General features: G+C 42.4%; 1 long non-coding RNA gene across 1 annotated transcript; it reads left to right on the forward strand.

Moving 5' to 3' along the window:
- The first annotated feature begins 265 nt into the window (after nucleotides 1–265).
- Nucleotides 266–18,680, forward strand: LOC308197345. The gene is made up of 3 exons (XR_013952833.1): nucleotides 266–7,565; nucleotides 8,081–9,074; nucleotides 11,004–18,680. It is a non-coding gene; the product is annotated as an uncharacterized lncRNA (long non-coding RNA).
- The last annotated feature ends 79 nt before the right edge of the window (nucleotides 18,681–18,759 follow it).

An 18,759-nucleotide genomic window follows, 5' to 3' on the forward strand; every position in this document is an offset into this window, starting at 1 on the left:
GGAGCTTGTATTATCTGAGTCTCTGAGAAGACACACTCAGGGGAAATAACTGTACATCTGGGAAATTAAGACTCATTTACTATGAAACTCTCTGTGAGAGATGGACAGTATCAAAAGAAAGATCCTCGAAACAACGATCCTTTGCCCACTGCATGTTTTTCTTGCAGTTGTCTTAGCTCATCTTGCTGTAAGATTCTTGCATTAATTCCTGACAGACTAGAGACCCCCACAACGTCTCCAAGGAGGCCATAGCAGGATCCACTGCTCCCCAGCATTTCAGGTGGAAGCACCTGGCTTCCCTGCCTGTAGTCCAAAAACAAAACAAAACAAAACCAAACAAAAAAAAAACATGGAAATTAGATAGTCCTCTGGCCCTTTTTCAGCCTTCCCTTCTGCCACAGACGACTTGCTGGCCCTAGGAACAATAATAATTCAGCATCCTTAGGGCAGATGAGCGAAAGGATCTATCAAGCAGACTCAGGTAGAGCCGGGTGGGCTGAGGAGGCCTCTACACCTATACAGTGAGTGAAGGGTTTACTCTGGGTGTAGACTGGCCCCCTAGATTGGACTTTCCCACCAGGCACATCGTTAAACACTCAGCAAAGGACCAGTCATTAGTGCAGACCATCACATCCCCATCAGTGGTTGGCACATACGTTGTAAATGCCTGGACAGGAGCTTTAGGCTTAGCTGCCTCTAGAAGTTACCTTGCTGGCATGCACCAAAGCTGCCCTGCAAACCGAGTTGGCACTTAGCTGCACTACTGTATTGAACCCAAACAGAAGTCCTCATGAGTACTTTGTGGGATGGCAGTTGAAAACTTCACACTGTTGTTGACTGAATCTTAAATAGGCAGTGAGCATTGTCAGTTGCCAATCCTGGCACTTCTCCCCCTCTTTTGGCAGGGGGAGGATAGATCTCCCAAATTTGTTCTATCCCATGATGATCAGATAAGCCAGCCCTTTCTACTGACAAAAATAATTTGACTCAGGAAAAAAAAAAAAAAAAAAAAAAAAAAAAAGGAAGTAAGAAAGAAAGGCAAAGAAGAAAGAGCTGTTACAGAATGTAGCAGGATGGTGGCCTGAAGGCCAAAATATGTTTGCTCTAGTCTCTTTTCTAGAGCTCGGTGTAACTTATAATCCTTCAGCTGTACAGGATCTGTGAACCCAAATAGCACACATGTTCAAGCATGTTCCTTTTTCTCCTGACAGAGACTTAGGATTCCCTTATTTCCCCTGCCTTCACAACGACAGTGCAGTGAGGCCCCTCTGCATGTCCCGACAGGTTTTTCCCGACTGCCACTCAGATTCACCATTCCTTCATAAGGGCAACAGGATTCCTGCCTCTCACCCCCAGCCTTCCTGCTCTCCAGACACCTGAAGGGCCTTGGATGGCCTTTCCCAGGGCAAAGTCTCAAGCTGTTTTTTCAATAGCCTTTTCTTTTTTTTTTTTTGAATCCAAGGAAGAATCAATATTTCACCAAAGTGACTGGGTGGGTGGCAGGGGGAGCATGAATACAAAATTCACTTGTTGATTGGGGTTCTGGCGTGTGAGCAAAGGATGAAAGCTTTGCAGGGAGTGTTTTCAAGCTCTTAAGAGCATGTTTTTCCATGAGCTGTTCTTAAGCATAAAACTGTTAATAATAAGAGCACAGTAGGGTAATATAAATGACACAAAAGGCACTCTTTCATTCCAAAGCTGAATGGTTTGTGGTTTAGTAGATTTTTGTGATAGAAGAGACAAAGGAATAAAAGTTTTTCCTTCTCAAAAGCTACCATGCCTAGTAACATCTTTTGCTAATAAAAAGATCTCAGCCTCCACCCCCTCCTGACACATGTTCTTACCCAATTAAAGTCCTCCTGCAGATCTGTAGGTCTATTGACAACTCGTTCCATGTCACTAAGCTTGGTTTGCTGCCGTGCTACAGAAATAACAATGCAGCACCTCTTAAACGGTCTTAGTGTTAATAAGTGGCAGAAGAGATGGAGTTTTGCAGGCTGCCAGACTCCTATCTGGGATATTCATTTCAATCGTTTATCTTACTCTTTGTTTTCCCTTCTATCTTGTTCTGTGTCAGCAGCAGGACTAACATACCAACAGGAAAAGATTCAGTTCTCTTTTGTATGGTAGGAAATCAATGTTATTTTGTTGGTGGTGGATTTTTTTTTTTTAACTGATTTGCACTAGGTGACAGGCTCTGAAATGTACAAGTTTGCCATGAAGGTACATGGAGAGAGACTGCTGTCTAATGTGTACATGGAGAGGACAAGAAACTGTGGGAAAGAGTAACCAGTGTCCCTTAATCAGTCTGCAAAATCCTGATGGAAAGGAGGCAGTATTTTCCTGTACTGGGAGGCAAATTCTAACTCAAAGAATGAAACCCTCTCAAAACAGGCCTGTAGATAAGCAGTGCAAGCAGCACTAATGCCAACCATCATTTCTGCAGCCCACCAGCTTCTGCAGGCTCTCTGTAAATCTGTGTACCCTGTTGAAAGTGAGGCAACGTCCCCCCCAGCAGCAATTCAGTCACCTGCTCATATAGGTAAGTGTGTGCAACCCAAATAAAACTGATTGCCCTTCCTTTTTCAGCAGGAGCAATAGGAAGAGAGGGTGTTACAAGTTCAAAGCTTTGAACAGAGGTTCTCCAAGCATGTTTTCCTCTAGTGTTCACTCGGTGGAAAAATCTGGGGTGAAACTGTGAGGCTTTAAGGAGAGGAACATCCATGACTGCAACACCTACAAGAGGGCTTTGTAGTCATTTCCCATCTCTTTCACGGACTGTACAAAATGAGTTGGGTGGGTAACTGGCATGGTTTCAGAGAGGCACTGAGGCATGTAACTCTTCTGGATGAATGGCGAGGCCTTACACCACTTTTGGAGGAGCTGTGCAATGTTTTTTTATTCATATATAAAAGAGAAATTGTAACACTTAGGTGGTTTTGTTTGTCTGTTGTTTGTTTTTGTTTCTGTATTGCTGTTTTGATCTGCATGCCTCTTGTGGAAAGAGCTTTTTCCAAACACATTCAGAGCTCAGCACAAGGAGGCCCTGCCTTTTTGGCACCACAGTAGTTTTAGGCCTGGCACCACTACACGGCCAGAGGAGACAAAGCAGTCTGTAGTCTGCTCTGAGTTACTAGTGCCTACCACAGAACCCCTTCTCTCTGTGCCTGGCAGCTGGACTCAGTCCTGGTCACACATCTGATTTAATGGCTGTGCATGGCTCATCAGCAGTTCTGTAAAAATGCACGCACGAAAGAAATAGTTGTACCTGGGTGTATGGCTTTAGGCCAACTCACTCTGCAGCATGAGAAAATGCTTCGATTCATTGGTACCTTGGTCTTTGTTTCACCTCTGATTAAAAGCAAACCTTTGTCTCCTGCACTGGTTACATTTGTTATCATTAGTTCATTGACTAGTGCATGTACAGCCGGTTTTAGTCTCCATTTAATATGTAGTTTAAATACTGATGTGTGGAGTGCAGCAGGATAAATAAAGACGTACTTGAGCAAACGCACATTCAGTCATTTATTTTTCTACCAGCAGTTTTAGAGTTTTAGAGACTTTTTTCCTTTTTTTTTTTTTTTTTTTTTTTTTCAGTAAATCTAATCCGTTCAGTCAGCGGTCTCAAGAGTAAAAGCTTCTGCCTCAGCTTGGTGTTGATGCTTGGTCGAGTCTTAAAGCTTCATGGTTTTTTGACACTGCACTGAGTCTGAAGCTTTGATGTCTGAGACTGCTGCCTACACAGAGTAAATCATATTTTAAAGTTTATCACTAGGAAGAGTATGCTGTTTCTCAGAAATACACACATACATTCACACACAGCATCTTTCCACTTCTTTTTTCTACCTAGAAGTTTCCTCAGGATTAAATGATTCTTCTACTTACTGTTCCCACACAGATGTTGCCATCTTTAATTCAAAGCTCACAGTGTTTATGGGCTTAGGTCGTTTATACTTGTGCTTAGCAGTGCCAATTGAGGTCCTAAAGAGAAATGAAAATGGTTTTCTCACTCCACTGCTGTAGCCACTGTCCATATTGCCATGCAAAATCTGTTTCTGGAACTCGTAGCTCTATAGTGAAGGTCTGAGATAGTTCTTGTGCCTCAGCAGATACGGGCTCGAGGGGCAGTGCAGGTTCACTCCTCTCTTTACAGTGTTACGAAATAGTACCTTTCTTCCATGTAAACCAATAGTGTCCACAGATCATCAGTGGCTTCTGGTGCATGGCTGCAAACACAACCAGCTTCCGATGTCCTCATGGGTGGCACAATCCCTGCGAAGCTCCTTTGGCTACGTCCTCTCTGTTGCCTTCTGGCTGGGTCTAGGGAAATGTATGAGCCACCTCTCTGAAGCACAGGTTGACAACAGTCATGAAAAGCCATGTCTGCCTTTCACAGGCCAATGGAGCACATCGGGGCATGGGATCAGCAGTATTAGCAGGGTCAGGATCTGAATTGTAGCTGTTCAGAGCTTTCCCAAGTGTGCAGATGACTGCTGGCAGGAGAAAGCCATGTCTCTATGGGTGAAGCAGCCACTCTTCTGTTACAGTAAGTTTCTTTTCTTTTTTTTTTTTTTCACAAATGTGCCTTATATGAGAAGCATATATAATATCGTGTGAACATGCATGTATGTTTTTGTGTCAGATGTAAACATTTTAACAAGCTATACAAGTTAGCAGCATTTGTGATTGCCTTTAAATATCTTTTGTTTCCCATCCATGCAAGTGAGTGCACAGCAGAGCACAAAGAGATTGTACAAGCTAAAACTAGTGCTGATTTTTTTCACACAAAAATGTAAACCAGAGAGCTGCATCCTGCACAGTTCAGCACATCTGGCACTGAGGGCTAAATATGTTGTTATGTAGTTTGTTGTCTTTTGCAGACACACTGGAGAGAAGGTGTCACCAGGGAAAGAGAATATGAAGGAAGGGGGAGTTTCTGGAGAGGGTGCAGGTCGAGGCACAGCCGTGCCATGCCCGAGGGTTCCTAGAAATGGGAGGCTGTGACGCTGAAGTGCACAGCAGAACCGAGAGCAGAACTTTGTTCCCAGCACAAGTAAAACATCTTAGTGTAATAAAAAGTTCAATCTAATCCAACATCACCTGCAGTTATGAAGGATAATGCACAAAATCTGCTGTTCCAGGTGTTAATTGCAGCGTGGCATTTCAGACATACCTAAGGAATGTAATGCCTGTCAGTGGGAGTTATGCTCCTAAATCCCATAAGCACTTTAGAAACTCCTCACTGCTCCCCTCTGCCATTACAGTTACTGATGCTAATGCCTCCTGAGCTCTTCTGCACCTACTGAGGAATATCTGGGAGTTCTCGGGGCAAGAAACAAAACAGAGAGGTTTTCTTCTCCTTTTAACACAGCTCTTTCTTTATCAGTCTTTCTTTAAAGTGCTGGGGTACTCTCTTCAGCACCTACCGTCTGCAGTTGTTACCTAGAGGGAAAAATACAAGTATTCAAGCTTCTCTCTTTGGAGTAGCTGCACAGAGCTGAGATGAGGAGTCTATTGAAATACATTGGTAGCATATAAAAGCTTCTCTACCTACTCTATCATCTCGGCATTTTTCCTCCAGCTTCTATTTATCTTCTATGTACAGATTCCCTGAATGAAGAAAATTCGTCAAGAATTCATGTTTCAGGCTGTGGGGCCAGGAAGTAGCTGGGGACAAAGAAAGAAAGGGCAGGTAAAAACGTAATTAATTGTCTGTACACTCCTTTCCCTCAGCCAGCTATATAACTCTTTCCTATGGATGTGTAAATGCCTTGGTAGAAAGGTCAAAATTTTAGCACACTGGGCATGATTCAGACAATCTTTGCTCAATTCCTGCTATTGACTCTTTGTATGACCTGTGGTAGGTCCCTCATTTCTCTCTGTCTTAGATCTCTATCTATCTGTAAAATAAGGATAAGTGTATTTCTAGTCTGTTTGGACTGTCAGCTCTTTAAGCCTCGGTGTTAGATGTCGATGCTAATATCAGTCGCAGCTCTCAAAGCATAATGATGGGATTGCAAATATTTAAAACTGCGCCTTAGCTTCAAAATCTGAAATTAGCTGAAACATCGCAGTTTATCTGACCTCAGCTTTACTGATTGTTGACAATTTATATTCTGTGTATCACTTAAAATCCATACTCTTAAATAGTAAACCAGGTATGAGCCCTTCTGTAAAGACAGGTGTTAGTGCTAGTCTTCAGCCACCTTCAGGCCACTGAGGCCAGTAAGATACTTCCTAGGCAACAGGTTCATTTATAATGGCAGCTGTGAGCTGTAGGCACTCTCTTTAGAAATGTCGTGCTGGCCAGTATTTACAACAAGGCACTGGACCGAAGAGATCACAGGCTGATCTGGCATTGAATTCCCTCTTGTCCTTAAAGGTACTACGAGAAAGTGTGACAGAAAGTGGTGTGCTATTTAAAATCACAGCAGCAACAGCCACAAAAGGTTTCATTGGCCCCCAAACCAGGTTCTTAATATCGACGGGATATTGATATCTTAACATCCTGCCAAGGTTACTTCATTAGAACCCCTGCTACAACTGAGAGGGGCAACTGGGGAGATGTGGGTTTCAGCGACAAAGGAGCTGGTCTAAGATGCATTCCCCCCAGCCAGCTCCCCCCTACTGCCATGCAGTTCATCACCCCTCAGCTGTGTTGATACAACTGTTTATTATTAACAGCTATTTTCAGGCCGTTCCTTTCAGGAATCCAGGTTACGGTTCAGCTCCACAAACACCCGTGATGACACAAGCGAGGCACATCAGGCGGGGTCAGGAGGGGAGGCGCAGGGCGAGCAGCTGGGGAGCGGGGACTTGTGAGGCTGGGTGTGCTGCTGAACCGGGATGCAGCGCGATGACCCAGGTCTCGCCGCATGCAGCCTGGTGTCATCTTCTGAGCCGCATGTGCATGAGCGTATGTGTTTTACTACAAAGCTGAGTGCAGAACAAATTCCTAAGGCAATCCATGGCACAGTGTTCCTGGGGAGTACATCTGTGTTACCGAATTCAACTGTTCATATTACGGTGTCCAGGAGTTGGAGGCACTGCTGGGAAACACAAGACGTCTGGGCACATGTAACACACTACAGCGAAGGGAGGAGTTGTACACAGACCTGAGAAATCATAAATAGGGGAGTCAAATAGAAAGGGAACAGATTATTATATCAGCATATCAGCTAACTTTTCTTAAAAGTTTTTTTTTCCTCTCATTATTTATTTATATATATATATATTTGGCAAATGAATGGATATCATGGCTCAGTTTCCAGCTTGTAAGGCTTGTAACCAGTAATTTTAACAGTGATCTTAATAAACATTGTTGAACCTTGTTAGGACCAAGTTAGCAAGATTGACTTCAATTTGCATGCTTGTGCTGAAGCTTGTGCTAGGAAGGATCACACATTTATCGTCTCCAGATGGTAGATGTTTTGATAGATGAAGGTCACATCTTTTTGGGTCTGTTTGTTCTGTATTCATAGGTAAATCAGTTGCAATTTGGGGCTGACTTGACTCTGAATGAATGGCTGAATGATGGACCCTCAGTTTCCACTCAGGACAAGAAGGTGACGACTGAGAGCTATTGAGGCTGCATCTATTGATCAACAGATTGGCCAAAGTCAGCAAGCACTTTTTTAATCAGAAAAAAGCCATACCTGGGGATACATGCTATGAAAATTACTGGCAGAGAGAGGAAGCAATTTCACAAGGAGAATATTGCTAAATTTAATCTTCCCAACAGAAATTGTAGAGATAAGCCCATTAGCAACCTTCTGTTTCTGCTTCTGTTTGCATTATTTTTCTCTTTCTTAGTTGCAAAGTTTAAGAAAGCATTTCATCTCTTACAAATTATATAGTTTTATGACTGTTTGTCTATTTACTTCCATTAGTGAGGGTAGAAAGAATTTTCTGACAGTTGTCATATCATTAAGGTTGGGTTTCTAGGCCTGATTTGACTATCGTGAATAGCATCACTTCCAGATTCCATTTGAAAATGAGTATATTCATGTCTTTCTAGTGGAGAAAAATTGGTGAGCTTTCTGAGAAATGATGTTCATAACTCCCAGTTGCATTCTCACAGGTGGAAGCTGCAGCCTTAAAATGACAGAATCAAAGCCCAAGAAAAGGAAAAGGCAGAGGTAAGAAGGCAAAGAAAGCAGAACAAGCCTGGATTCTCAGAAGTGGCTAATGACACCAGGAGCCTAGGAGAAGATCTGGCTTTCAGCTAGCTTTGAATGTCTATTCTCTGAAGATTAGAAGCATTTAAGATGGCTCAAACCTGAGCCAAAATCATCTGCTCTCTGGAATTTGCTCACTGATTCTTCTCTCTTTGGACTGATGACTTCATTTGTCCCACAGGTCCTTTATCAATGCATTTCCATAACATGCCTGTACTCCTTTCATCTCGCCTCATTTCCTGAGAGAGCTAAACTACTTGGAATTCTTTTCTTTTTCCAAATTGAGAGTTCAAAGGATGGATTTTTAATTAACTATTCCTGATGAGTGGTTTCATTAAATGAACAGAAGGGAAATAATTGTTCTAATAACCTTCTGTGTTGCAGAGTGGGATAGTAAATTCATGACCTGTGAACAAAAGGGCAGCCTCCCACTATATCGAGAACTTCCCAGAAATGTAATATGTTGTTTTCTGTGAATGATGCGGATGGTTTGGGCATGGTGCCACACCTCTGCTTTACTGAAATCAAGATGAGCTCCACTAGGAAAGACTGCATCCCCTCTTGCTTACAGTGGGGATTGCCCCAGTGTGGTCACAATGGTCATTTGAACGAGGGCAATTTCTCCATGAAGGAAAAATCATGGACATACAGCCAAAGCCTTGGTGCATCTCAAGAGTCTGGTAGTCACTAAGAAAATATTTGTACAACAAAGTGTAGCATTTGCATTAGTTATGACTGTTTTGGGCTACCATACATGTTAGTTACAGAGCATCCAGTACAGTCCCCATCAAGCTAACTGGCATATTGCTACCCTACACAGATCTGAACTGCACTGTTAAACACAGAAGGACTTCTTGAAGCAGCAATGGTATCAGATGAGGTCTTGACAAAATATATGTGAGTACAAAGATTTTCAAATGATGATTCATCTACTGTACTTAAAGGGCAAGACTACCCTAGGAAAGTCTGTGGTGTAAAAAGCTTGGAAGAAAGTGTAGTACCTATTCACCGCATTCACTGGATCATGCTCCAGAATGCCTGCACACTTCTCTGAGAGTTAAACAATGAAGTTCAACAAGGCCAAGTGCAAGGTCCTGCATATGGGCTGGGGTAATCCCAAGCACAAACACAGGCTGGGCAGAGAATGGATTGAGATCAGCGCTAAGGAGAAGGACCTGGGTGTGTTGGTTGATGAGAAGCTCAACACGAGCCAGCAATGTGTGCTTGCAGCCCAGAAAGCCAGCCGTACCCTGGGCTGCACCAAAAGCAGCGTGGCCAGCAGGGCAAAGGAGGGGATTGTCCCCTTCTCTTCTGCTCTCATGGGACCGAATCTGGAGCTCTGTGTTCAGCTCTGGGGCCCCCACCACAAGAAAGACATGGACATATTGCAGCAAGTCCAGAGGAGAGCCGCAAGGCCTCAGAGGGCTGTAGCACCTCTCCCATGCAGACAGGCTGAGGGAGTTGGGGTTGTTCAGCCTGGAGAAGAGAAGGCTTCGGGGAGGCCTTACAGCGGCCTGCCAGTACCTTGAGGGGCCTGCAGGAAAGCTGGGCAGCGACTCTGTCAGGGGGTGTAGTAATTCTTTCTGCCCCAGTGAGAACCTGGGGTAAATTGAGGTGGTTTTCTGCGTAACCCTGAGGTGTGATAGCACTTCGTGTGAGAGACAGGAGCCTTTCTGCTCCATCCACGGAGACTCTGAGCATGCAAATGTGTCTGACAAGCCCTGGGGTTCAGAATGAAGGCATTGACTGAATTCAGTCATCTTTGGGATTAGGCAGTGCAGAGAGTAGATGTTCATCACTTTCTGATGGACTGGCTCTAACTTCAATCTAATCCCTATTTAGACTGTTTGTGCATTTATTTCATCATCCATAAAATTGATTTAACAGCATTTTTCCTGCCTCTCAAGACAGCTGGATAAGCATACAAAGGTAGAGTTGTGCCTTAACACTAATGAGATCTTATGAATATTGTAAGTACCATTTAGATTTAAAAGCTATAAGTCCTTTTCATTATTTTGCTGAAAATAACTGAATCACTAAGTTCACTTTTGAGGGGGTATCCTGGAAGAAATCTTTATATTTTGTGGAGGAAATGGTGGTGTTAGAACCTATCAAATGTAAAGGTTATGTGCATAAATATGCATGGGGCAGTCCAGCACTTTCGCCCTCGGGAACCCATTTGTTTTACTGTATTTTATTTTTATCCACAGCAAAAATTGAGTAGGGGCAACTGCACCAGGGAGAGAGATGATGCGCCAGCTCACTGTCTTTGGGCCCTGAACCCTGAATCTGATGGAACAGGCTTTTTAGTCCTCCCTTTCTAAGAGAAACAGGGCTCCAATGAGATAATAAAAAATTCTCTGTTTCATACATAAGTCACTTATTCCAAATACAACAATTATTATGATGAGTACTTACATACTTTGACTAAGGGCTCTATAAACTGTTATTGTGAAATACCTGCTCTTGAGCAGAATATTGTTATTGTACAGAAGAAGGCGCAAACATGAATTTGAACAGCATATATAAGAGCAGGCTGTACCTGCTTGCCCAGAAGCGCTGAGCAGCTATTCCTCTCATGCCTGCTTTGCCTTTTGCCCCTATTTCATGTGCGTATCCCTTCCTACACTTGTGCCCATTACTGATGCAATAAAATGTTAATTTGTGGTAGGAGCAGGAAATGTTAACTCTAAGCAAGAAAGGAAAATCATGATATAAAATGACTTGAACTTTAAATCGCTACTTGGGGCTTCAGTCCAATGGACTTTATTGCTTATAATTTGAAATAGAACAAAACACTCTTTTTTTCTTGGTTTTCTTTCCCAGGTGTTTGAAGCATAATCTTCTGAAGCATCCTCTGCTGTCTATTACAAAATCAGCTGCAGAGCAGAAACATGTAAGAAAGATGTACGAGGCAAAATGAATAGAGATTGTCATTCTTTCTGGTTTGTCACTTCCTATGGGCTTTCTGAGATTCCCTTGCAGCCATACTGGTCGCACGTGATTATAGTGTGTATATTTATGACTGTATGCTTAGTACCAATTTCCAGGCTGAAGACTATGGTTTTATTGTGTATTATTTATAAAGTTCCTGCTAAGCCTAATGCTTGCTTCATGAGAAATCACTGGTGAATATTTGAAGTGAACATGTCTCATGCCTTTTAACAGCCCACTGTATCAGCTTACTCGCCACAAAAACACCGAGCCATGCCCACTTCACACCAGGGTAAATTTTAACTCTTCCATTAACAGAAAATCAGCCTTCCTTGTTGACAAACACCTTCCTAACACACTGTACTGAGTATGCCACCTGCTAAGAGGGTCAGGGTTTCTTGCACACAGCTGAAAGTTATTTCATCACTGGCATTTTGCTCTGGAACCTTTGGACTATTCTGTTTTTCAAGTCAGCAATTGGATCATATTTATTTAGGTCTGGCTGTGCAAACATATTGATTTGTAGCCTGTTATTGTTTTCTGTCTTGTATTTATGTTGCTCTAATGGACTGAAAGTGTTTCAAAACTGAAGGAGATTAAAATAAAGAGCTTTTTCTCCGAACAAGCATAGGGAATATCATCTACTTGAAATCTATTTTAAAAAGTGAATTTACAGCATATATACTGTTATTTTAAACTTAGATAGTCTGCCATCCAGTAGTTGAGTACAAGCCCACAAAAAGAATAGACAGAAGCTGGCGTACAGAGAGGAAACAGTGGGTTTGGCAACACAAACCCTCGTCAAAAGTGAGGAATGAGTTTTTAAACAAGCTCTGACTTTGCCTTAGCATCACTTGCTTGGTCAAGCAATCTAACCCCTAGCTAGACATGACCATATGGCCAGTGACTTCTTTCCATTAAAGAACTATCATATTTATGATCTCCTTTTACATATGGATGAAAAGCAGTCCTGTCATCTGTCCACTGCCTCAGAGAGGTGTTTGTGCTACTTCTTTCAAAGGCATGTGTGCCTAGACCTCCCTCACCATTAATGCTTTAAGTTTCCAAGCCCAATTTTAGTGTTTTGAACCCCCTACTCATCCTCTGCCAATCCTGAGAACTGAATTGAGCCTGCATTTTCCCTAGATAGTAGGGGGTAGGCATTTTCAGAGCATGGCTATACAAACATGACTTTTATCATGAGCTTCACCCACTGAGCAAGGAACACACTCTGTTGTAATAGCACCAGTCACGATTACTGAGAAGTGGTGGTGCCCTTAATAAACAAAGGAAAGGTGCTGATGATCCAATCACCCCCTCATTCTTTAGATGGTTTAATCTTTATACAACAAATTTGATTATAGGAATTACCACATGTTTAAATTAACTGGATGTCCCTCTATGCGTGGCTGGGCTTTCCTAGTAATCCTATACAGTGCGTGTATCCAAGGCACTGTTCAGTTTCTCCTTGCAAATCCCCACAAAGCAATTACTGGCCTTTCTACATATTAAGAAACTGTCAATTTCAGGTGCAATTAAAGTAAAATTGCTTTCAGTAGATACTTGGCTATGATGACTTTTGCTGGTCATAATTCTCCCTACACTTTGTTGTTTCTTCAAATAAAAATTATATTTCTCTTGTGCCCTGGAATCTCAAGCTCATTTTTGACCCAAAGTATCCTCAGAGAGTTATAAAACTTAGATGATATAACTGCACATTACCTAGTAATGAACATTGTGAGAATCAAGCCAGGAAGATGAAGACAAGAGATGTGAATTAATGTTTTAATAATCTTCCTTAGATTAGTACAAGTCACACAGGCAGGGATCCCAGTCGCTGCCGGTGAGTGATACAGCTCCTCCAGTAAGGAAGGATAGTGCTTTATAACTCTCCAAGGACATGGTACTCTAACGTCTGCAAGGACAGATGGTCACTCAGCTACCCATAAAGTTATGACCTTGTCCCAGCAGTGTGGTGCAACAGAGTACTCTGGACTGAATGGCTATTTATGGTGCCACAGCTTTTGCTGAAGACATTAGAAGCTGGTTAGTTTATTTTTTACGTCTATTCAACCCTGTGCTATTCTAGACATTCTTTTCTACTGAGCCAGGGCGTTTGCCATTTCGTTAATGGAAAGCAAAGACCATAGCATTGTTCAGTTTCTGATAGACGAACTTTAGATTTGAATTGAAATGCAGCTGTGAATCATGCCACTCGATTCTAGGGTGGTATGACAGAATACTTGTAGCAGTATCTCTGAGTGCACCATGCTGGTATTATCCGTCTCCAGCACACAAGTCAGCCAGTGTGAGACATTTTGCACAGCCACATAATGCTAACCTTCCCACATACACATGTGCACTTAGCTGAGATCAGCTGTGACTGCTCCATGGCTGAACTAACAAGAGTAGTGTCTCATTCTTCCATTTGAGAATACAAAGAATCTTCAAAGTCAGTGCAAAGACTGTGCTGACATCTCTAACTGGCAACTCTGAACGCTACGGAAAGATATATTAGAGAAATGGGTTTATCCGTTAGAGACCAAAAGGCCATCCTCTGGCACTGTGCAAGCTGTAGGACTTTCCTGCATTCTTCTTTGAACACAGGTTTTCTCTGGGAAAAACACCTTGTCTGGATTTAAAGATTGTGTTCAATGGCATAGAACACAGTACAAATCTTTTTTTTACTTCTTCTTATGTTTACTTCCCTTCTCTGCTAAAACTGTGACACTTTTCTATTTTGAATTGGTCTAGATTTAATGCCTATCCATCCAGCCTTGTTAAAGCTTTGTTTATCAGATAGAAAACTTTCTATTTCTTTTTTAATTTCTCTTCCTTGTTAAGTACTTACAACCAGAGTTCAAGACAATACACAACATTTTGGGAGTGAGATTGCACTGTTAGACATTGCCTATTAGTCATGCTTTTCACGGAGACTTAGAATCACGCTTACGGCTGTTCTCAGAACCATCCCCAATTTTTCAGCACCACTTTGATGAGATTTATTGAAAATGGGCAGTACTACTCCGGAGAGGTTTCAAAAAAGGGCAGACAACTTCCATTCCACTCATGGGGGAACCAGTATAGCAACTAACTCTGAAAAGAATTTATCTTACATTTTTTAAGGACTCAATTACTGTGAGATGGGAGGAATATTACTGAAATAGTGTTCAGTGAAGTTAGTGTTGCTCTGTTGACTTTATTCCTCCATTTGGGTGGTCCAGGAAATTAGGCATCGGTGCAAAAGGCAGTACATCTGTAGTGGCTTTATCAGACGTAGTTGTCTTCTCAACAAATTTCCCGGATGTCAGTAAACCAGGAAATTGGGAATGGGGGGCAGTTAGCTGAGAAACTGTTATCTCTGCAACCTCGTTTGTTTTCTTTAGTATACCCTCCTGATATATTCAGTGTTCAGACCTACCTTCCAGTCAGTCAGCCACTGATAGCCCAGCTCCTGGTTGACGAGTGTTTAAAAAAGTCAGCTAACCAATAAAAACCTCATCCAAGCTCCAAATGAGCATCTGGCATTGGTTGTTTAGATGTGCCTCTGAGTAATGGCAAGCTACAGGAAAGCCAAGCCAGTATTCAGACATTACTTTTTGGCAATGGGACTTGCTGTGTTATTTCTCTTCTGTATTAGCTGAAAAGGTCTGGCTTTTGCTTTTTAACCTTGTTGTTTCAATGCCAGAGCGGTAGACTTATAACACAAGTAAAAACAATAGCTCTTAAAAGATGTGATATTTTCTTTCATCTCCTCTTTTGTAAGCAGCCTTGGTAGTGCCATTTCATATAAAGAACGACGAAAGTCACAAGGTCCAGAAATACAGTAATTCCAGCAATGACAAAAAAAAAAAAAAAAAAGACCTGCTTTGTCTTTTTATTGACTATAAATGCGGTGAAAAAGGCCATTCCACATCCTCAGCCATAACTAGTTAATTATTTTCAGTTGTTTTTTTTTGTAGATGTTTTTGACCAACATTAAGCAAAATGTACATTGTGGAACAAACCATCCATACAGGATATGCCATAATTACTGTTTAGCAATTTCACACTAGCAAAAATTTATTAAAACTTCACGACTCATTAATAGTAAGTGATCATAATCACTTAATAGAAAAGGAAACTGAGCTAATGATAGAAGTGCTGATTAATGTTTTTGACCTTAAGACATGAAGTCAAGTGAAATTAATGTCACTGGGTGTTGAAAGTTGTTTTCAAGTGTACATGTTCTGTAATCACACAAGAAACCCCCTGACTACGCAAATTTTATGTTCCTCAGCAGAAAAATATTCTATACTGAGTGGCATTTTTAATACTCTCACTACTACATTTCAAGTAAACACAAGATTGTCTCATTTATTATCAAAACTAGTAAAAGATATTTAATCTAAATATGCATGTATACACTCTCTTCAGAAGGAAATCTCACAGCAATACTTACTGTGCTAGCAACAAGGGCCATTATATGCAGCTAGTTATCTCTTTTTTTTTTTTTTTTTTTTTTAATACAGGTTTCCTTTTATGAGATCAGGCTAAAATATTATTCAAGAGCCCAACACAGTACAGCCAGCTCCCTAATCAGATGTCAGATACTTGGGCACCACCAAACCCAATAGGACAACTGCTTCTGTGGCCAGCTGCATGCCTGGAAAGCATCTTCCTCAGCCTAACATCTGGCTGCTTCTGGTGCCCACGGGGGCTGTAGCAAGCGGTGGCATTTGAGGAGCCTTGCGAGCAACCTCTGGTCAAACCCACGTGGCAGTACGACATCTGTGCACAATGTCCGAGGCAACACATGCGCCAGGTTGTAAGTGGAGAAGCCTCCTGCTTCAGCAACAAATATTTATTTACATGTACTTCATTCTTTTTGTGATATCAGATGCTTCTTTAAACCAGAGTCACCATGCTAAGTCAATTATTCTACAGTGCCATGTACTAAATTTAAGGAGGAAAAAGGTTCTGGAGCCTCTCACAAATTGGTCTAATCCCATCCCACTGCTGAGGTTGAAGGGAGATAATTTAGCCTTTTGTCAAGAAGATAAACATTTTCTAAATGCTAACCCAAATTGCTAGCACTCCAAAACTATTTTTTAATAATCTTCCTTAGATTATTGCAGGTACAATTCCCATGATGGGGAGAGCAGGAAATAAAGTTTCTCTCAAGTTCAAGCAGATGCCTGGCTAAGCGTTAGAGGGCTTTAAGTTCATTTAACATAAATCAAAGTCACCTAGGGAAGGACAATGCCTTTCTAATAATGTCACTCAATACTTAGCCTACCTACACTTGTATTAATAATAAAGCCCTCGGGTAGTGAGCTATGTACAGCCATTGATCTGCTGAAAGCTCAGCACTACGGTATTGACAAATATTGTTTTGCAGACAAATACAAGCTAAACTGTATTTTTAGCCACTGGATTCTGACCTCTGACAAACAGACAAATATCACTGGTCAGCAGGGTTAATACTGCATTTAAGGCCTTTCCAGTTCAGAAGGAAGCTAGCAGTTATTTGGTGAACATAGCTTTATTTTTATGCTTGTGTATCTCTGTGTGTGGGGGGGTACTTTGTGACACAGCCAACTGCCTCTCTTAAAGATGTTTTCATTAATGTCTCCTTTGAAATCAGGAGGTATGAGGCATGCTTGCAAACCCAGAGGTAAATACCGTCTGTTTAGCCAACCCCACTGACAGTGTTTGTGGGATGTTGCCCTATGTTTCTGAACATATACACGATAGTAATTCAGAAGCTTGAATGCCAGGTCCTTCCAAAACAATTGACTACCAGTCTTTATTTTTTGATGCTACAAAACATTGTTTTGCGTGGTTTTGTGTGTGTGTGTTGTGGGTTTTTTTATTAAAGACTGTGTGAACTATGCTTCCTACCTCAGAGCAACATATTCTCTAGCATCACTTTTGAAAAACCAAGTAAGAAAACAACAAGAAAAAAAATAAAACCTTCTGCAGAATTACATTGAAGCAGTGTTTCCCGGTTCCTATTTTGGCTTGTTCCTGGCTGTTGCTGTGCAGTTTTCTATAATTAATACAGTTAAAAAATTTGGTGATGCAGAATCAGGGGGTGTAATCTGTATTCAAGTCCAAAAAAGACATGCATATCACCAAAATAATTGGGTTTTATTGTTACCAAAAATTGTTTCGGGAAATGATACTCCTGCCTCTGAATGTAAAACAGAATCCAGCATGAGACAGACAATAACCCAGACAGGTTTTGTTGCCAACACACAGAAGCTGCACAAGTGTCAGGGCTGGCCGATTGCTTAGGTAGAGTGGTTTGGAGAGCTGCAGGAGCACCCTTGGAAAGTGATGGCTCAAGGATAAATGGTTAAGACCACCTTTTAAAATACGTCCTAGCCAGCTGAGACCATCCACTGGTTTAATGGTACACTGGAACTGCACCTCTAGGAAAGCTAATGGCAAGCTGGCTGTTTTCCCCTCTCTTTGTGTCTATCACACACTCGCTTTGATGATGTCAACCCGCTTTATTCAGCTGCTTACCAGGGGGGTCATTCAAAATGCTCTGTGTAACTCAGCCGATTTAACTGAACTGATTCTATAAATGCCAGTAAAATAATATAATGCTACTTACCTGGCCATCACTAGACGACAGAGTGACGTTACAAACATCCCTACCAAAAGTCAGCCAAACTGCTGGGTGTGATGGGCACTGCTTGTTTAACACATATCATCCACGCCAGTGAGGAGGGAATGCCAATTTCATTTGAGGACACTGGTCCCCTCTGTCACACCAACAGCCTGATGCCATCGTTATTTAATGACAGCGTAATATATACACATGGAAGATGGGCAGTGTGGCACACTGCCTTCTGTTTGTACACCGTCTAGGCAGGCCCGTGGCATTAACTTACCTAAACCCACAGGGAAATTATCAAAGGGAGGCTGTTTGTGAGTAGTAACACTTAAAATAAAAATAAATCAGCCAACCAAAACCTAGAAATCAAACCCACAGACCGCGTACACAAAGGAACCCATCTGGTCATGCACCAGATGCTGCTTGGTGGTGGCGAATCCAGCTGGGGTCAGCTGTCCCCGGGGAGGCTGCTGCTCAGCGAGCGCATCTCGGAGCTGTACCTCCCAGAGGGAAACTTCACTTCTGCCCCTCCCTCCTTGTTCTCTTCCTTCACAGAGTGAGTGACAGCGTAGAGAAAGAGGGAAAGCCTAATGCCACGACCACCTGAGCTGCAAGCAGTGCCAGGACAGCTAACATCTGCCCGGCTTGCATCACCCCACGCAGCTCTTGTCCAGAGCTGCCCAAACGTGATGGTGAACATGCAGGACAGCAACCTGCTGTGCGAGCTAGGAAAGCATTTTCAGCCTTTGAGCCTTGCCTCCCCCCTCAGCACGCTCTGCATTCCCTAAAACACCCCCCTCCCAGACTCTTTTGTCTTCGAAGCCCTCGCAGCCCTTTTGCTCCCATGTGTGACAACAGGAACCAGCCCTTTGCTTCTGGCCTGACAGGGCAGAAGGGCTGGGGTGGGCGTGGAGGCGTGCTTGCGTGCCAGAGAGAGAGCAAGTATGAATAGGGCCAGCTGGCCACTCTCGTGCCCGTCTCCCCATCATTTCCATCTGATATTCCCTGCTCATTGTCATTTTGCAGGCCACATTCACTAGC

This window comes from Anser brachyrhynchus, assembly GCF_964034855.1.
Source record: "Anser brachyrhynchus genome assembly, chromosome: 6".
In the NCBI taxonomy this organism is placed as follows: Eukaryota; Metazoa; Chordata; class Aves; order Anseriformes; family Anatidae; genus Anser; species Anser brachyrhynchus.